This window comes from Oryctolagus cuniculus, chromosome 14 (genome assembly GCF_051225735.1).
Source record: "Oryctolagus cuniculus isolate XC-2025 breed Fujian yellow rabbit chromosome 14, ASM5122573v1, whole genome shotgun sequence".
Lineage (NCBI taxonomy): Eukaryota > Metazoa > Chordata > Mammalia > Lagomorpha > Leporidae > Oryctolagus > Oryctolagus cuniculus.
In genome coordinates, this window is record NC_142880.1 from 50,742,262 (window position 1) to 50,764,393 (window position 22,132).

At 37.7% G+C, this 22,132-nt stretch overlaps 1 pseudogene; it reads left to right on the forward strand.

The window, feature by feature from the left end:
- LOC100346286 (ubiquitin-ribosomal protein eL40 fusion protein pseudogene) overlaps positions 1-21,556 on the forward strand; it is a 48,996-nt pseudogene extending 27,440 nt beyond the window's left edge.
- Positions 21,557-22,132: the final 576 nt, after the last annotated feature.

Here is a 22,132-nt window from a genome sequence, read left to right on the forward strand (position 1 = left end):
TTTAGAAGCTACATGGTAACACTGAAAAATCCTTCCTTAATTTGGAATACTTTTATAAAAAAGGAAAAGAGGGGGAAGAAACTTAAACATCTATGACAAGCACCAAATGCTATAAAGTGCTACATAAACACACAAAAAGTTTTCCTTTTCACAGACAGGGGATAAAGTACAGTAAATTGCCCAGTTGGAACACAAACATGGCAAAGATTGCCTTTACTCTCTCAGGATCAGTAACTGATGAAGGGGCATGATCTCATTAAAGCCTCTCACAACAACAAATCGACAAACTTGTATGTTTTATTCCTTTTTGGTTGAAATAAAGTTGTCTATCCTCCTTATTGGATAAATGTCCCAACCATCAAAGCACATTGAATATGTCAAATAACATTTATTTTTCTCTGTTAAGTTACTGATATTCATGAAGAAAAAAGTTTAGAAATATTCATTTTAAAAACCAAATTGAATTATCGCCTTATTTGTTCATCGTCAAGTTATTATTATCACTGTTATTATTGTAATTTTTCCTGGAAATGCCTTGGGAAGAACATTTTATATTTTAAGCATGAAGAGACTAGGCATTATCTTTGTGGCACAGCTTTGTGGCTCAGCTTCCTGAAATCCTGGCATCAGAGATGGGCACTGTTGCTCCCCGTCTTCGTGGAGGAACGACACAGGACCCTGCGCTGTTCTTCTGTCTGCTCGGCCCTCCCCGGGTTTGCTGCTGGTTCTTCCCGGGTTGGCTACTGTCCCTTCCACCTCCGTGGAAGGGCAGTTCCCCCTGCCACATTCCCCACTTCAGCGGGGGAGCGGCACACCGCCGGCCGGCCGGCTCTCTCGGGGGCTGCACAGGTGTTCCCCTTAGATGTTCCTGGTGCATGTTGTCTCTCTCCTCCTTTATAGTCCTCTTCCACCAATCCCAACTCTGCTACCCACACGCCGAGTACGCTGCTCTCCTCCAATCAGGAGCAGGTTCTACAGTTTATTGGTTGAACTGGAGGCAGCTGTGTAGAAGCTGTTTCCCTTCTCAGCGCCATATTGTGGGAAAGCAGATGCATAGAATAAGTCTTAATTCCAGTAACTTAGTCTAGTCCGAGTTGCTCCCAGTTGCTCCCCACAGGCACTAATTTGATTCCTGGCTGTTCCGCTTCTGATCCAGCTCCCTGCTAATGTGCCTGGGAAAGCAGCAGAAGATGGCTCAAGTACTTGAGTCCCTGTACCCACATGGGAGACCTAGAAGGAATGAATGTCTTGCTCCTGGCTTCAGCTTGGATTACTCTGGCTTTGTGGCCATTTGGGGGAGGGGGGAAGAGAGTGAAATAGCAGATTAAAGATGGAAGATCTCTCTCTTCTTTCCCTCTCTCCCTGGCTCTGTGTGATTCTGCCTTTCAAGTAAATGAATAATTTTTTTTTCAAAAATGACGAGTCTAAGAATGAACCAAGGGGCAGGGTTCAAATTGATTTACACACACATCATCAACATCACTATCATCATTAATCATTGATAAATTTCCATATATCAAGAGGTATATTAATTTCTAGATTGAAAAGAGCCAATACAACAATCACGTAGAAACTTCAAGTCTAAGAGATGGATTTCAACATGGAAACAGACAATAAAATTGATGCTCAGGCTGTCACAAAAGGGGGGATTCTGAGCTCTGTCCTATCAGAAATAATGATTATCAACAAAGGATGACTGGAGGAGACATCTCTACCAAACCACCAATGAGTGAGTAGTAGTTAACTATGAAGATGATTAGTAGGAAGGGCATTTCAGGAAGGCAATAAAGTATGAACGAAAGAAAAAGAGTACGAAGTTATGTGATGCGTAAAGAGTGGATCTACAAGTGATGCAGACTCAGCGTGTAGCAGGGAACACTGCAGGCAGTGAAGACTGTGCTAACTCATACTCACAGAATCCTACAGCACTGAGTCATATACTCCCAACTATAACCTTGTCTAAATAAGATTGAAGTCGATGAACTCAAAAGGCTTCCATAGCCTTGGCAACTCATGACCAGAGCCTAGGGAGATTACTGATGCCATAACAAGAGTGTCAAATTGTTAAGTCAACAACAGGAGTCACTGTGCACTTACTCCTCATGTAGGATATCTGTCCTTAATGTGTTGTTCAATGTGAATTAATGCTATAACTAGTACTCAAACAGTTTTTTACACTTTATGTTTCTTTGTGGGTACAAACTGTTGAAATATTTACGTAATATATACTAAATTGATCTGTATATAAAGAGAATTGAAAATGAATCTTGGCCATTGCCGCGGCTCACTAGGCTAATCCTCCGCCTTGTAGCACCAGCACACCGGGTTCTAGTCCCAGTTGGGGCGCTGGATTCTGTCCCAGTTGCCCCTCTTCCAGGCCAGCTCTCTGCTGTGGCCCAGGAGTGCAGTGGAGCATGGCCCAAGTGCTTGGGCCCTGCACCCCATGGGAGACCAGGATAAGTACCTGGCTCCTGCCATCGGATCAGTGCGGTGCGCTGGCCACAGCGCGCCGGCTGCAGGGGCCATTGGAGAGTGAACCAACGGCAAAGGAAGACCTTTCTCTCTGTCTCTCTCTCTCACTGTCCACTCTGCCTGTCAAAAAAAAAGAAAATGAATCTTGATGTTAATGGAATTGGAGAGGGAGTGGGAGATGGGAGGGTTGCGGGTGGGAGGCAAGTTATGGGAGGGGGAAGCCATTATAATCCATAAACTGTAATTTAGAAATTTATATTTATTAAATAAGAGTTAAAGAGGTGTTAATAATTATTAATTTGGATGTGAACCCTTTTTTCATCTTTCTGGGAGAACACTATGCTTTCCTTCAAATTTCCTTGGGCTGACCTGCAAATCATCTGAAAGTAGCCATCTACCCACAGCCATCACATGCCAACCTGCTAGCTATTCTGAACTGAATTACAAGCAACAGATACCCAGATTCTCAACCAGTACATACTAATTTATGACCTGCAGAACTGACTCAAATTTGTGATCCGATCCTTAGTGATAAGTACCATTCTTCACTGGTGCCCAGGATGATTGTGTCAGGAGGGTCACATCAAGCATTTTAAAATCTAATCCACTCAAGTTCAGCTGAACCAGGAATTTGAAGGGGAGACCCAGAATGGAATGTTTCAGACTCTCCAGTGACTTGTACACAGCCAAACCATTTATCTGGAAGCAAAATGAGGTCCATTTTGGCTTTCTATAAATAAACATTTTACCTATTGATATTTCATTATTTTCCGGAAGAAAATAATTCTAAAAATATACTTTCAACCACACATCAGGTATTGTACTTGGACCTAGAATATATTTTTTAACAAAACAGACAAAACCCCCTACCATCTTTAGCTCATATTCTAGTGGAAGGGAAGAAAGTAAATAAGCAAAAGTAGAAACAAACACCCTTAATTATGCTCTTTTGCAACTAACAGTCCTAAAGAGCTGCATCTGCATTTCATTTCTCTGATGTGCATCCTCTCCACTGAATTTTCCTGAAATTCATTACAGTTTTGCCTGCTTCTGTGATGGTCGCACTTTCAGCTGGGCTTCCTTGAAAGAGACATCATTTATTTTTTGCTCTAGTTCACAGTATGATCCAAGAAATCATATATGAAAAAACTTTGAAAATGGTAGTTAGCGAAAATGTAATGTTAGTTTGTCATGCATTATTTTAATCATCTTAAAGTATGTATATTCTTGAGGCTGGCCTTGTGATATAGCAGGTAAAGCTGCCAACTTCAACGCTGGCATCTCATATGGGTGCTAGTTTGTGTCCTGGTTGCTCCCTGATAATGGCCTGGGAAGACCAGTAGAAGATGGACCAAGTACTTGGGTTCCTGTCACCCACTTGGGAGACCCATATGAATCTACTAGCTTCAGCCTATCCCAATCCTAGCCATTGCAGTCATCTGGGAAGTGAAGCAGAATTTGGAAAATCTCTGTATCTCCCTCTCTCTGTGTAACTCTGCCTTTCAAATAAAAACATATACATCTTTTAAAAAAAGTAGACTTAATATTTTCTTTCTCTGTAGGTTATTTCCAAAAATTTTAGCACAATTATAGCCCAATTCTGATTATACTGTCTCATTTGCTTCTCCTGGTTTGCTCTAATTACATTGGAGTACTCAGAATTATCTGAGCACAATACCAACATCTTTAACTCATTCCCATACCTTAAATTCATCATTCTGTTTTTGCTTCTGTTGAATTTTCAATAATCTAGTTGTCATTTTCTGGAAAATGCATTTTCATTAATTGACTGTTAATCACTACAAATCACCAACACTGAAAATATTATATTATGGTTTTATCAACTTTTGCTTTATCTTAAAATACAAACAAATCTGAAACACCCATGTCCTCTCAATGAGCAAAACATACAACAATCATCTACTTTTGATGTCTGACATTGTCCAAGGGCTGTTATATCTTGCTTGGGCAACTGCAATGCTTTCCTTGAATTTTCTCTTTTCATCACTCACGTAGCCTCACCTAGACACCAGAGGCATCATTGTAAAATTCAAGCCAACAACTTTACTTCCTGTTTTAAATTCAATGAATAGCCTCCACTTGCAACTGGATTAAAAGCTTTCATCTTTCTGACATGCCTTCTTCTACCCAACCCAACCTTTATTTTACTCTCACTTGCTCTGCCCCAGGGATAAAAATTCCTTCCTTGGACATGCCTGGTTTGTTCTCGTCTAAAGTTCTTTACATTAACTAAGGTTTCTGCTAGGGGACTCTTCCTACTGTTAATAACTAGAGTTATAACTGCTTATTACTCAGGAATGACTCAGAATGTCATCCAAATAAAGGATATTTAAAATGCTCTGTATATTTAGAAAAAGGGACTTTTATAGGTTTTTCATTGCTGTCTTTCCAGTGTCTTGAATAATGTCTGATATGGGCAGAACTCAAGACATGTTTGTAGTGAGGGAATATATATCAGTTAGTTATACATATATAGAGCAGTGTCTCCTGGTAGGCCAGGAGAGGATGTGGCCTCCATTGCAGGTTCAACTCAATTCACAGTGCCTGGAGTGTAATAAGATTTGTCAGAAAATATCTAAGTAAATGTACTGCTTATCAAAGGAAAGGATAACGTATTACTTGCCAGTATACACCAGTAACAGAGCAGAAAAATGTAATCATTTATAATTTTTTCTAAGAAATAATTTGGATTTTTCCTTTCCCCCACTCACAAATGAAACACTATGGGAAGATGTGTAATTTAACATTCTGGCTTGAGATACCTATATATTAATATTCAATGTCCTCAGGCTACAAGAAAAACACTATTTGCTCACTGATATGAGAATAAAGAAAGCTTCATTAGGAGTCATGATCTTTAAATCTTTCTGCTTCATATGATCTGATATGCTGTGATTCATAAATTTTCTCTTATCCATGACCTTGAGATGACATTCATTTGAAAAAAGAAATGGGTTTAGGAGAGCAGTCCATGACCTTGGTGTTAAAGGAAAGTAACTAACTGGCTCATAAAACAATGAAGTCCATTACGTTTTTGGTGAGAGGCTAATATTATGTGTAGGCATAATAGTTATGAAAACAGGAATGTCAAAAATGAAAGTCGTGGCAAAAAAAGGGAGTTGGTCAATATACTTGTTCAAAAATTAGACCATTTTGTTATAATTTCTCCAAATTATATTCACAATGAACCTAGTTTAATAAGATTTACATGACCAAAACATTACTTTTTAAGGGTTACTATAATACTCCTATTTACTGAAGTTTCCAAAGGTAAAGTTAAGTAATTATATGAAAATAACTACAGATAAAAATTGTACATTGAATGGGAAAACTGAATCGTTACAAGCAATGCAATTTCATTCTTACTTTACAATTCCAGTTTTTGTCGCCCGAATTGACTTTTCTTTTTGTTACTGTGCAAGTGAACGGGCTCTCATTGGAATTTATGTTCAAGACACCCCATAACTCCCAAAGGTAATAATGGAAAAATAAATCACTTTACTTCACAATGTGCCTATGAAGCTTTTGTATTGATGCTTAAATCAAATTAAAGTTAGGTCACAGATTACCTGACTCTCCCAGCATTAAAAAAAGTACAAGATATATTGAAAAAGACTGCAAATATTTAATAATATTAAGCCTTCATGCAATAGATCTAGCATTTAATGGCAATTCTTGATCATTGTCTCAGCCTCAAAAGTCTGTGTTGTAATAAAACTGATTGTTTTCTCTGGGAAGTCAGCTGATTTCATGTTAATGTCTACTTACTATTATGATTTACATTATTAAGTTCTGAATGGAGTTCCTGAAATTTGTCTGATGTGCCCATCATTGATGAAAAGCAGATTTCCTATTGCTGCAGACAATAAGTTTCAGTGATTCTGTAAAATAGCTCTCATGAAGGGAAAACAGCAAAATCATAAATCTACTCTAGCCTTTTTCACAAACACATTTTTGGATTACTAAAATGTGAATATACAAGAAATCTATTTGGTGAAGGATTGTTGGCAATACCATGACTACAACCTACTCAGCACATTTTTTGTGATATTCAAAACAAACAGATTAAAACATAAATTCTTGCCAAAAGAGTTTGAAGTTGAGCACATTAAACATTCCAAGAATTGAAATATCTTCTTCAAACTCATAAAAGGAAGTAGACCATACAAATAGGCTGCCTTACTGCAACAGATATCATTGGTGATAAAATCAAGGAGACTCCACCGGCGCTGTGGCTCAATAGGCTAATCCTCTGCCTGCAGCGCTGGCACCCCGGGGTTCTAGTCCTGGTCAGGAGGCTGGATTCTGTCTCGGTTGCTCCTCTTCCAGTCCGGCTCTCTGCTGTGGCCTGGGAGTGCAGAGGAGGATGGCCCAGGCCGCATGGGAGACCAGGAGAAGCACCTGGCTCCTGGCTTCAGATCAGCATGGTGCGTAGGCTGCAGCAGCCACTGAGGGGTGAACCAACGGAAAAGGAAGACCTTTCTCTCTGTCTCTCTCTCTCACTGTCCACTCTGCCTGTCAAAAAATTTTTTAAAAAAATAAAAAAAAACAAGGAGACTCACATACAACTTTAGGCAGAAATTGATAACAAAAAAAGTATTGAATAGTGGAAAAAATTGCATTAATTACTGTATTTTCTTGTCTTTTTCTCTCAGAAGAAAAATGGGCAAGGGGAAAAGCAACTACCAGGAGGTGATTTCAGTCAGTCATGCTAGTGGTTCTTATAAGTGTCCCAAGAATTAAGTGATACATTAGCATCCAGCCATGAACTGGGCATTTTCAGTTCATGAAGAAAAACCATAAGAACATAAAAAACACTTGTGAACTGGAACCACAATCCAATAATGATTAGCTGTGTAGCTAAGTGAACACACTGCTCATTTGTGCATTTTCATCCTTCTCAAAGCTAAGGATTAACTACTTAACTTCAGAAGTGTGCTTCAAAAAAGGATGCCAAACTTGTGGAATAATGGCACCCCTAACATACTGGCATTAAATAAAGCAAATGTTAGTACAATGTTACAGATACAACAAGAAAACTAATGAAACATTTACAGATGGAACTGAGATCAGAAGACCAGTTGATGAGAAAAAAATGAAGAAAAATACAGGTCTCACAATTTCTAGTTAGCTTTGTACAATAGTAAAATTCACAAAACAGAATTTCTCTATCAACTACATTGAAAGAACACTGCCACTGAACTTATCAAAGCATCAGTCATCTATGTTAGTAAGCATTCTTTGTAAAAATATAAATTCATTGCCAGTGCAGTGGTGTAGCGGATGAGGGTATCGCCTGCAGTGCTGGCATCCCATATGAGAGCAGGTTCAAGTCCTGGTTGCTGCACTTCTGATCCAATTCTCTGCTGTGGCCTGGGAGGGCAGAAAATGGCCCAAGTATGTGGGCCCCTGCACCTACATGAGAGATCTAGAAGAAGCTCCTGGCTCCTGGCTTTGATCTGCTCAGATCCAGCCTTGCAGCCATTTGGGTAATGAACCATCAGATGGAAGATCTCTCTCTCTCTCTCTCTCTCTCTCTGCCTTTCAAATAAATACATAAATCTTTAAAAATATATAAATGTCAAATACTAGTCACATATTTAACATAGTACTACAAACAATTTATTACTTATGAGAAGTAATGAAACTCATTTTCTTACGTGGTTTGTAGATTACTCTGAAAGATTTTTGTCTTCTTAATTAACCAAAGAGATGATTGCAAACAGTGTTTTAAGTATAGGAAGCACTACTGATGAATATCTTCCACAACACAGATTATGTAAAGACCCTCATTCTCTAGCAAATGTAGAAACCTCGTGACACTGATTTCTAAGCCAAAATACATAACTTCATAGCTTGGTTCCCTCAAATCTCATGATGTACAACTGACCTGGGACAAGTTGCTTCTCTTTACCTCAGGTCCTCAAGAAGTAACATAGGGACAATAATGGAGTGACCTCAAGTAGATCTGGACTAACACCTGGCTACAATTCTATGGCAGTGTATATCATTACTATTTAAATCTTAGAATATATTTCTGTATAAAAATACTGTTTCTTTTATTCACATGCAGTATAATTTAGTTCCTTGTTAGTCAGCTTGTGCACTCATAACAAAACACAGCAGACCTGGGCTTTTTAAACCACAGAAATGTGTTATAATTCTGGAGGCCAGGAAGTCTATGACCAAAAACCCAGTGAGGTCTGCTAAGGGCTCTCTGGCTCTCCACTTGATTTATAGAGAGTTACTGTGACTTCACCTGTGTGTGTGTGTGTGTGTGTGTGTGAGAGAGAGAGAGAGAGAGAGAGAGAGAGATGATACAGCATTATATTGTCTCTCTTATAAGGAAAAAAATAAACAGAATTAGAGTTCAACCCTTATAACCTCATTGAAACTTAATTATCTTTTAATGTGACTATCTCTAAATGTGATCACAAGAGAAGTAGACTTTAACATGAATTTTGATAGAAATAATTAAGTTCACATCAAGTTCCTACTAAATTCTCTTTTCTTTTTTTTAAGATTTATTTATTTATTTGAAAGCCAAAGTTACATACAGAGAGAAGGAGAGGCAGAGAGAGAGAGAGAGAGAAGTCTTCCATCTGCTGGTTCACTTGCTAATTGGCCACAATGGTTGGAACTTTGCTGATCCAAAGCCAGCAGCCAGGAGCTTCTTCCAGGTCTCCTACATGGGCACAGGGGCCCAAGAACTTGGACCATCTTTTACTGCTTTCCCAGGCCATAGCAGAGGAGGTGGATCAGAAGAGGAGCAGCTTGGACCAGAGCCGCCAGGACTTGAACCGGCGCCCATATGGGATGCTGGCACTGCAGGTGGTGGCTTTACCCACTAAGCCACAGCGCCGGCCCCTACTAATTTTTCTAATGCAAATTTCTGGTCTAGCTACAATAGCTATTTTAACTATATCTGAACAAATATTCAATTAAAATTATTTGCTAGGCAATCCCTAAACTCATATCTCCACAGAAGGCTTACCTTGATGTTTTATTTCTTTCTTTGAAGCTGAAAGTGATTGTGTATCTTTGTAAATATAGATATATTTGAAAAACAGACTTTGTGTTAATGATATCACAGTTTCTGATTAGTCAACATTATTTCACCTTTTTTTATTTAAAAGGCAGAGTTAGAGAGAGAAAGGAGAGACAGAGAGAGATCTTCCATCTACTGGTTCATTACCAAGATGGTGGCAATAGCCAGGGCTGGACCAGGCCAAAGTCAGGAGCCAGGGTTTCTTCTAGGTCTCCCATGTGGGTGACAGGGGACCAAGCACTTGGGCTACACTGGCTGTTTTCCCAGGTGGATCAGAAGTGGAACAGCAGGTACTGGCACCTGCACCCTTGTGGGATTCTGGTGCTTCAAGTGGCGGCTTAACCCAATGCACCATAGCACCAGCCCCTACTCAACATTACTGAAACCTCATTATTGACTTCGAATTCTTAATTAAAAATTTTGAGTTGTTAGCAATACAATTACTGTAATTTAGAGTGGTTCTTTAGAAGGCTATCTCATCTGCCATCCTGATGTAGAATCAGAGAATAAATTTTGGCAAGAGCTGCTGCAGATTGTTTTTTTTTTTTTTTTTTGGTCCCTCAAAAGCAACCACTTGCCAACTGTCCCCCAAAACTGGAAAGTCAGACACACTAAACTTAAATTGTCTCACTGATGAGCAATCCCTCATCAGTCACCTCATTAGCTGCTTTTAACCACTATACCTTTTTCTGTTGCAGAAATAGACCTTAGGCATCATCAAGACAACATAGCAGTGATTCACAGAGATGGGGTAGGTGATTTCTTACCTGCTTCTTCATCAGCTGATTCCTTAAACCATAAACAGGCAGTGAGGAAGCTACAGCAGCAGATCTGCATGCTAGCATGTTACTTTACCCCAAGGACCATTGTTTGGCACTGTGTTGAGTTCATTGCATTGGGCTTAGAAAAATGTGACTGCATAATCTTCTAGGGCATTCTTGGGTCTCTTACCTACATCCACTTAAAATTCCCTCCCACCTGCTGCTCACACATGCCCAGTTTTGACTGACCTTGGACCAGTAGATTTCATTGCACATAGACCTTGGTGGAGATACACAACTCTGACAAAACACACGGTGCAATGTATCCACAGGCAGTTAGTAATTTGGGGTTTCTTCTTGATAAAACTGAAAATGAAAATCGCATCTCAAAATATTTAAAGTGGAACATTTATCCAATGACAAAGCTATTCAAAAACAAAACTGAGCTATGAAGAAGAACATGGAGAAACAAGATTGTCAAAAAAAATAGGAGGGTGAAATGAGGACTATGGTCTTGGATATGAAATCCCCATAACAAAAATATTAACTACCTTTTATTAACTGCTTGAAATGTACCAGGCACACTGCCAGGCTTGTTTGCAGTGCTTGCAATGGGCATTATTATTAAAAGGGTTTGTTAGTTTCCATTTTCCTTTCCTTTCACAGACTAGCTGAGATAATGAAAGGTTATGTGACTTGCTCAAGGCTTGTATAACCCTGACTCAGATGGGTGTTTTCCTTTGCCAAAGGCAATTTTCTTCCCATGCACTGCAGGACCATGCATGTGAGAGTAGGAAAGCAAAGTGATTCATGTGTTCACCTAACAATCCAAGTGGGACAGTAGGGAAGAAGGGAAAGAAGACAGAAAGCAGGGCTTTCGTAACCTGATACTTAAGGTTGTTAGAATTGTACCTACAAATCACATTAAATCTATTAAAAACTAATTTAAAATTAAATTATATAGAAATATATGAACTATCATATGGTAGTCAGGCAATTTGATATTCAACTCAATAATGTGGCATAAACTTTAAACAAAGAAATCCCTGGGATTTATTTGAAAATTTTATGACAATGCCAAAGTATGAGGAATAGCATATATCTCACATATCTCTGATGGTACAGTTTCTTGCAACCACTCTGGAAAGCATTTTTGGCATGATGTAGTAAAGCTGAAGAAAATTTGTATGATACATTCTTCATATTCTGAGAAACCTCAGTTCTTCACCAGAATCATGCACAAGGCAGTTTATAGCATTTTTGTTTTAATGTATACAAAACAGATTCATTTAATCATGTGTATATATATATATATACATATATATTACCGCTTACAATGTATTTGGTTTATTTTATTACTTATATTTGTGAGTATGTTGGTAGGTGTGTTGGTATCTACATACATGGATCAATACTGGAATTTAATGTGTGGAAATTAAATCATAAAAGTATACATTCAGTATGTGTCTAATTATATAAATATTAAAACAAGAAAAAAGTAAGGAAAGCATTGCTTAATGATATGTCTTCATGATAAAATAAAAAGATACACTGGAAACTCTTTAATGAAATATTCAGGTTTAGTGGTTATCATGGAAAGGGGATGGGCAAGTAAAATCTCTGTTAAGAAGCCAACAGGAACTTGAAGTTTGTTTCATTTCCTAAGCTTGGAGGTGAGTATGTGCCTCTTCTTCTTCTTCTTTTTTTTATTTAAGCTACATAAAACATAACTTGTCTTTGAATGGTAGTTTGTGGTAGAATTGAATAAATAAACAATAAAGCAGTACTTGGAAATATTAGAGACATTTAAATTTTATGCTTAGAATTACCACAGTTCCCTTTACAGGAGCAAGTGCTTATCAATTCCTTACTCCTTTAGTGCACATTTGCAAGAGAATAATTAGACAGAGAACATAATTGCTGCAGGCAGGGAAAGAAAGACTAGGTTCATTATGCACAGCATTTTTATGTCTACCAGGGTGGTTTGAGCTGGTTAACCCCTTTCATCTTGTGTACTCCAGCCATGAAAGAAAGAACAAGTGTGAGCTGATCTGGGGTAATGAAGCATCACTTTGGGCATGCTACTCCTCATGGAGACACTTGTTCAACATCAATATCTGAGGATGCTGAGAAGAAAAATGGAAGGATTTTACTGGCCATTGCAAGCGGGTTTACAAGCATAGTATCATAACCCTCTTTGAATGGGAATTTTTGCACCATGTTGTGAGTCTTTCTTGGATGAAGTGAGGTAAAAGCAAATGATCCAGGTTAACTACTTTTATTGCTAGTACTATCATTAATGTTGATATTTAATGGGTTTCAGTATTTAACATCAGAAAAATCTGCTTAGAGTAGAAAACACCAGTTATAAATCACCTTACACAAAGGATATAAAGAAAGACATAGTCTCTTGGTATTATCAAGAGCCTCCAAGTTTGAAATATTCATACAGGATACAAAAGAGGGCTTTAAAAATCTATCTCACTCTACGTAAAACTGCAACTTGCTTATCTCTTTTAGGTCTTGACTTAAACATGGCTTTCTCAGTTCTCTCCGGTTAATTTATGATTGCAAATTGCCTCTTCCCTTGTCTAAACTCACATTTCTACATCCCTTCTGCACTTTATTTTTTTCCTATATAAAATAGCATTTGGATAAATAGTACTGGATTTTTTTATGGGGTAATGGATATGTTCTAAAATTGATCATGAAGAAGGAAATATGATGCTTTTAAAAGGAGAAATTGAATTCTATGTGAATTATATCTTATTACATCAGTTTTAAAAAGAATTATGGAGAAAATCTTTCCAACTTCTTAACTCCAAGTTCGAAGCACCTAAAGGAGCTCTCTCTGCTTATAATAAAAAACAATACCAAGTAGAACTATTGCAGAATATAGTCCAAATAATCTAGATGGATAGAATGGTTCTGATTGACTACTGAATGCTTGTGGGATGGAATTTAAATACACAGTAAGCACAAACTGGAGAAGATTAAAATGAGCAGTATTGCAAAGGTAATGAAGACAGGATATAATAGATATTTTGAGTGAAGAGGGTAACAATGTAACAATATAGTAAGGACTTACAGTAAGCAGATAAATAAATACATTATGTAAATGAACTCCCATATTGAATTTAAAACATAATAACAACAATATATCACCATAGAACACAATGGTAATCAACCCTAGTGTTTTGCAGAGTTAAAATTACATACGGTATAATGTAAAAATATCTTCCTTATTGATATTCTTCACCCATTAATGTCAGAGAGTAAGTGAAGCCTATGACCAGATGCACCAGCTAAACTGTACTGTATGCTCAGAAACCAAGTCCTGAATGGTGGGGAAGGATTTTGAGTAGCTTCATCTCAGATCAACTTTCTGTTGAACATCCTCAGATTATTTCATACAGCTTCTTTTGGTTTTCAGTTCTTTTCTTGCTCATCATTTCCTTTCATTTTATTTTGATCTTAACTGAAAAATGCATTTAGAATTGAGCTAAAATTAAATATTATTAAATTTAACTTTTAGATTTCACATATCAATTACATGCCAAAGATAAGATTTTATAAGTACAAACTGGAAGCAAAATAATATTTATTCAAAATATTTGTTTGAAATGTGCAAGCATTCCTCACAAATCTATGTGTTTGTAAGCAGTAATGAGATTAGATAATTCAGATAGGAAGAGATTCCCAGGGGTCAGATTGTAAAAGATGTACATGTACAAATTAATCCAGCAGACATGTGAATCTCCCAGAGAACCAGCTAGAAGCCTCTGTCAGAGCATTAGAACTGGTGATTTTATAGTAAAAGAAGTAAGAGAGTGAGGCTGAGTGGCTATAGGCCAAAGAAAAAGAGTGCAGCAAATATTACATTGAAATTTCATTGGGGAACACAAAACACATGAGCATGTAGTCAGCTGCTGAAACTGACAAACATCCAGAAAACACACCCTAATCACAGACACTAGAAGGAATGGTCATATTGGGAGAATGTTCCCTAATCCTGTAAGTGATAAATAGCATTGTCATGTCATCATCATTCTCTTTACCAAAGCCCCATGTTCATCCTCATCTCCGTACATCCCTTCTCTGGATCACCTTGTCCAGATCCATGACTTTAAATAAATTTTAAATGTAGTACCTAATTAATATCTCCAGCCCCGAGCTCTACATTAAGTTCCAGAAGTATATAATCAGTATCATTTAAATATCATACTTTAATGGAAAAAAGGAATTAAAAATTAAATCCTTCATCACACCGTCCTTCCCATATCCTTCTTCCTACAGTCCACACAGCCATCATCATTTACAAAGTAGCTAAGAAAATAGAAAAAAAAAAGCACTATTTTTATCACAAATGCCAGAATAGGTCTGTTAACATTACATTCATAACATATTCTTAATCTCCTATAATTCTTGTTACTTTTGCATTCATTGTCACCTCTCATTTGGGATATATAGAATACTCCCCTATTATAGCTACTCAGGTGTAATGGAACCCAACATTGCCAATGCTCCACAAAGAAACCAGGGCCCACATAACTGGTTAAAACACAAATTAGATCCTGTTAGAAGCCTGCTTTTAATCTTCAAATAGCTTCCTCTAACATCTTCTGGACAAAATCCAAAATCCCTTACCAGAGTCCTTGGGTAGCTGTGTCATTAGTTAACATTCTACCTATTGAAGTTTTCAGCTCACTTTATATGTTCTGCTTCATTCCATATTCCTTTTTCTTTCAACATGCTATTTGATCCAACCCTAGGGCTACTATGTACAAATGCACACATCTGTGCATGAATAATACATAAAGTTGCTGAACATTTTTATCCATTCTTTTGGTTCCAAAGATCATCAATATATTATTCTTAAGCTTTTATTTCTGTTCAATACCTCTCAAGTTCCAGAAACCAATGTTCAATTTTATAATAAGCAATTGTGCTTGAACACTTTAAAATTCAACTCAACTCTTGCCAAAAATTCTTTGTCTTCGTTTGCCAATACCAGCATTAATTCAATAGATTATATCAATTGACCTAATCAAACAGATCATCCAGTGTTAAGTTTAACTCACAAATACATCTGAACTCCAGCTAGTTCTTTCTGTTCTAATAAGCAATGCCCTGGACAATTTAATATGATATTTTTTGGCTTAGATGCTAGTAACAGTTTCTTCAGTGGCTTAAGTAGTATTGTCATTTAATGTCTAAAACGCAAAGCCAAGGAGTGGGTGTTTGGCCTAACAGTTAAGACACCCACATTTCCTACAATGGAGTCTGACCTCCGCTGAGGGCTCTGCTCCTTTTTACAGCTTTCTTCTAATGGAGTCCCTGAGAGGCAGTGGTGAAGGCAAGATTAGGTTCCTGCCTTCCGAAAGAGAAATACGGGTTGAATGCTAGGATCCGGCCCCAGTTGGCACTGTTGTGGCATTTGGGGGACAGGAATTCTCTCTCTGTGTACCTGTCTCTCAGTCTCTCTCAAATAATTAAGTGAAACTTTAAAAAGATGAAAAGATAAAATGCAAACTCCAAACTATCATTTCTTTGCAAAAAATAATTTCAATATGTGGTGTTATACTCCCTTTTTAAAACATTTATGGAGTATTAAAAATTTGCATTACTTAACACATGATCTTCCAAACTATATTTCACTAATACCTTGCCATATGAAATTACACACATTTCTCTTAGCAAACAAGATTCATTTTGTATTTGTATATGTTCCTGTATCTTTCAAAAGGTCTCCTGATTTGAATTATTTTTTATGTTTTTCATCCAGAGATTACACTGAAAATCTTTAGTGTGACTTACACAGTCTCCATGATCTGACATTTCCCGTTGTTTATACTTAGTCTCTTCTCTCATCATAATTTCCTTCCTCCTATGACACTGATCCTTCAAAATGCTCTGAATATGAAAATGGGAATCTTAACTAAATTGCATTACCAATGTGTATCTTTTGCATGAGTTAAACACAATGACTTCGTATAAGACATTCCAGTGATGATGAAAATATCAATCACAGAGACACACAGCATTGTTTTGTACATGTCTAAAGTGTTACTGCGGTGGAAGTGAAGTCAAGTAAATGCTGAGATACCTCTTAGACTTGCACCAAAGCAAGTCAAATCTATTTTTGTTGCATATGCTAGAGTTCAGAGTAAGGACTATGGTAATGTACTTCTGTGTACATGTGAATTTTTCCCTCATAAATTTTAGTTCTTCTATACTTAACACTTTAAATAAAATAGTTGCATATCAATATTTTATTTTACTGAAATACTAGAGTTGTATTCTACATATTTACTCTGAGTAACTTTGTACTAAAATGGTGGGTTTTGTTTTTCTTTCTTACTGTTAAGTTTATTTCAGATTAGATATCTATTTATAACAGGTTGTTCAAGAGAGACCACCTACTTCAAAAATGAATAGGCATTTTACAAAAGGCAATTTCCAAAAGGTAAGTACTTGAATATGTCTCCAACATCATTGAACCATCAAGAAAATGTTAAGTATAAACTACAAAGAAATACTAAAATAATTTATTTTAAAGTTAAAAATGACTATCTGGGTAGTGTTGTGGTGCAGCAAGCTAACCTGCTACTTAGGAAGTCGGCTTCCCACATCCAAGGGTCTGGAATCACTTGGGCCTCCACCTTCTGATTCAGTTTCTTTCTGAGACACCTGGGAAGCAGCAGATGATGTCCCAAGCACTTGAGTTCTTAATGACCACCTGGGATACCCAGTTATAGTTTCTGGCTCCTGGCTTTGGCATGGCCTACCCCTGACTGTCATAGACATTTGGGAATGAAAGAGAGGATGGATAATCTTTCTCTTTCTTACTTCCCTCTTTCTCTCTCACTCTGCCTTTCAAACAAATAAATAAATCTTTAGACAAATGATCATCAGTGTAAAAATATATGAGCAACAATTATATGAGCAGCAGGACATGACACATATTGCTATGGGAGTGTAATAAAAATTTACATTGTAGAAATGCTTGGCAATAGCTACTATGGCTAACAATAAGTCTAGACTATGTTTGACTCCATGATTAGAATCCTAGTCCAAATCCAAGACAAAGTAGTGCATATGTGCTCCCAAATGATATAAAAACATCCAACATGTGCTTCCATAATTGACAATGCTAAAGTAACTAAAAATGTTCATTAACAATAGACTGAATAAATGCCTTTTTATATTCTTAAACAATGGATTATAATATATGGATAAATTATTTGTAGACAAATTTATATAGTTAAAAATATTGTTAAAGTTCAAGGAAGGGGATGTATTTAGGATTCAATTAGAATGAAACTCAAAAACAGAGCAAAAACCAAAATCAAGATAGTCATTTTTTTTTAGGGAGGAGGGTGATGTCCAAGCATTTTGAATGGCGATGAGGTGTGTTAGATGTAATAGTCATAGAATAATCTAGAAGCTGGACAAACGAGTGCATATTTACATAACAATCATCAGATGTTTATTAAGAAGTTATGAAATTTATTGTATGTAAGTGAAATTTCTATAATATCACATGCCAAAAAATGCAAAAACTCTTTATAGGCGCTGAAATCATTGGTTCTTATTCTGACAATTTTATATTACTACTAAAGTTCTCATGGTTTCCAGTTAATTACCATAGGTACATGAATTTTTATTGCTCTATTATTCACAGTATTATGATTTAACTAGTTCATATTTTTAAGCTAATTTGATTGGGAAATATTTCTACAGTGACATTTATCACCAACAAATGAAATATAGTTCTAAATATATTCCTAGTGACTTACAACAGAATTTCCCAAAGTGCATAATCAAATTCATTCAAAATAAAGCTAACTTATAATGAAGAACAAGGAAAATAATCTGTATAAAGACAGCAATAATAATTTAAGAAAAAGAAATTTAAAAAGACTAAATTTTTTCTAATTTTTCTCTTACCCATCAAGAACAGCTTTCATATTAAAAAGAAAGAGGATATATATTACAGAGAAATCAGAATAAATATCAGGTATAAAACTAAAAAAATAAACAGTGGGGGCCAGCGCTGTGGTGCAGCGGGTTAACACCCTGGCCTGAAGCGCCGGCATCCCATATGGGCGCTGCTTCTGGTCCAGGCTACTCCTCTTCTGATCCAGCTCTCTGCTATGGCCTGGGAAAGCTGTGAAAGATGGTCCAAGTCTTTGGGCCCCTGCAACCATGTGGGAGACCCAGAAGAAGTCCTGGCTTCAGATCGGCGCAGCTCCGGCCATTGTGGCCAATCTGGGAGTGAACCATTTGATGAAAGACCTCTCTTTCTCTGCCTCTCTTCTGTCTGTGTAACTCTCTGACTTTCCAATAAATAAATAAAATCTTTTAAAAAATAAAAATAAACAGTGTAAATTCATGGTGGCCAAAGAGTTTTATGAGTGTTCTGTATCTCTCTCTCTTTTTTTTTTTTTTTTTTTTTTTTTTGACAGGCAGAGTTAGACAGTGAGAGAGAGAGACAGAGAGAAAGGTCTTCGTTCACTCCCCAAATGGCCGCTATGGCCGGCGCGCTGTGCTGATCTGATGGCAGGAGCCAGGTGCTTCTCCTGGCCTCCCATACAGGTGCAGGGCCAAGCACTTGGGTCATCCTCCACTGCTATCCCGGGCCACAGCAGAGAGCTGGACTGGAAGAGGAGCAACCGAGTCAGAACTAGAGCTCCAACTGGAACTAGAACCGAGGGTGTTGGCGCCGCAGGTGGAGGATTAGCCTAGTGAGCTGAGGCACCGGCCAAGTATTCGATATCTTTAAATAGATTCAAATCTCCGTCTGAAAACAACAAACAAAATCTTAGTATTTCAGTATAATGGCAGATTTTGGCATTTACTTGTCACTAACTCATGTAGCAATCTGTGGAAACTTTTCTTTGCATCCCACTGTTTTCCTGTGGCTATTATTCCAAAGTCATGTAAATTTAGTGACTTACATAATATAAATGTATTATCTTAGAGTTTTGGAGGGCAGAAGACTAATATTGGTCTCTCTAGTTTAAATTCAAGGTATTAGGAGGCCCATGTTTCATTTTGGAGGCTCTAGAGGAAACTGTTTTCTAGATTATTCAGCTTTTGAGGAAACCCTTATTCTCTGGTTAAGGCTATGTATATATGTATATATGTATGAATGTATGTATGTATGTATCTAAAGAAAGAGATAGTGAGAGAGAGAAGTCTAATTGCTATTTCAGGACTCCAAAATGCCTGAGGTAGCGGAGGCTGTCCTGGGCCAAAACTGTGAGCTTGGAGTTCAATCCAGATATCTCAAATGGATGCTAAGAACCCAATTACTTGAACTATCAGAGCAACCTCCCAGAATTAGGCATAGTCAGCAGCTGGAACTCTGTATCAAATGCAGATATTCCAATATGGGATGCAGGGACTTAACCAGTGTCTTTTTGGTTTTTGAGGATTTATTTATTTGAGAGGCAGTTACAGAGAGAGAGATGTCTTCCATCTGCTATTTCACTCCTCAGATGGTCACAAAGGCTGGAGATGGACTGGTCTGAAGCAAGGGGCAGGAGTTTATTTCAAGTCTCCCATGTGGATGCAGTGGCCCAAGCACTTGGTCTACCTTCCGTGGCTTTCCCAAGTTCCTAGCAGGGAGCAGGATCAGAAGTGGAGCAGCTGGAACTTGAACTGGCACCCATAAGGGATGCTGGCACCACAAGCAGAGGCTTAACCTACTACACCACAGCACTGGCCCCAATCAGTATCTTGAATTCTAGGCTCAATGTCCACGACAGTACACTTTTAAGGAATGATACGATCAAATTGGACTCATCCAAATAACTAAGAACAATCACCCATCATGATCCTTAACTATATTAAATCTTCAAAAATAATTTGTCATGTAAGGTAGAATAGTCACACATTCTAGGAATAAGACACGAATGCTTTGGGGTTACTATTTTCCTTCAATAGTTACTAACTTTTAAGTGTCTATTCAAAGTCTAATTGATAATATCTCCATATATAAGTTTATGTGATATACACACATACATACATATACACCATTCACACATGGGAATGAAGTTCAGATAAATATGCTGGCTGGAAATATAAACCAAAGACTCATCCTGGTAAGCTGGCATTTAAGTTGTTTAGCCTGGATGAGATCACCAACAAAGAACAGACACACAGAAAACAGAAGAGCAAAAAGAGACCTGGGGTTCAAAGATCACAGAGAAGCTGTGGGAAGAGTCACAGAAGATTAAAAACCTCAGAACATGAGTAGAAGCAAAACCAAGACCTGTGGTGATGGAAGCCAAGTGAAGAATGTGAGTGAGGATGAGAACTTGTGAATTGTTTTAAGGACAGTGAAGATGACCTCTTAGAATGAACTGATGATTACAGGTAATGAAAAACTGAGGATCCTCCCAGAAGCAGTTACTATAGAGCTGCGGGGAAGCAGATTAAAAATGATTTAACATAAACATAAGGATAGAGGGATGGACATCGAAGAGCACAGATAACTCTTCAAGAGTGTTCCTGCAAATCTAGAAGAAGAATGGAGGCAGCTGATCGTGAATGAAAGAACAATGTCCTTGACCATATACAAATGTTGGGCTTTGTACCTATGTGAAGACGTGAACCTCAGATGAAATCTCAGAAAGTTCATCTACAGTAAGAAACAAAACAAACTGTGTGGTACAGATGCTGACAAATTTTCAGATATGTTGATCTATCCTAACTGGTTTAATTTTTAGAATAAAGTAGTTATCGAGCGGCTCCGTGGGCGCCGAGGTGCAGATCTTTGTGAAGACCCTGACGGGCAAGACCATCGCCCTCAAGGTCGAGCCCAGGACATCATCGAGAATGTCAAAGCCAAGATCCAAGACAAGAAGGGCATCCCGCCTGACCAGCAGTGTCTGATTTTCGTGGGCAAACAGCTGGAGGACAGCAGCACCCTGTCGGACTACAACATCCAGAAAGAGTCCACCCTGCACCTGGTGCTGCGCCTGCGTGGCGGCATCATTGAGCCCTCGCTCCACCAGCTGGCGCAGAAGTACAACTGCGACAAGATGATCAGCCGCAAGAGCTATGCCCTCCTGCACCGCCGCGCCGTCAACTGCTGCAAGAAGTAGTGCCAGAAGTGCCGGCACACCAACAACCTGCGCCCCAAGAAGAAGGTCAAATAAGGCCGCACCCGCCCGGGGGCGTGGTATCCGCATGCCCCGCCCCCAATAAAGCGTCCCCTAGGTTACTAGAGCATAAAAAGAATAAAGTAGTCATCAAGGTAATCATCTCAGAATTATAATGGAGAATGAGGAATTGGAAATCTCAAAAGAATAGGAAAGTATGAAATGGTTTTAAAGTGAGGGAAATTATGCATGCAAACGTTAAAATACTGGTTGGCAGCATTATGTACCCAGTTGAAATTCAATAAATTTCATAACAAAGAGATCAATTTTATATGTATTCAAGAATTCAAATATTTATAGAGATATTTTAGTTCATGATAGATTTAATATGTGCTTGGAATTTCATGTGGCTTCCAAAAGAGTTCACGTTATCTTTGGCTACTATCATCAGGAATACAGATATCAAGAACAGGAGTGAAAACATACTTCATTAAGTTCAGTATCATATTTTAAGATAATGAAAAGTGAGGAAAAACTAAATAGCAGCATGCACCTGAGTGACAAGAAGACTATTTTATGTGATATATATATGCATTATATATCTGTGTGTATATATATATATGCATTATATATGTGTATATATCTATATACATATATAATATAATAACATTTTAAGTTCAAAAGTATTAAAAATTAGTTCACCCTGGTTCCCACAAATT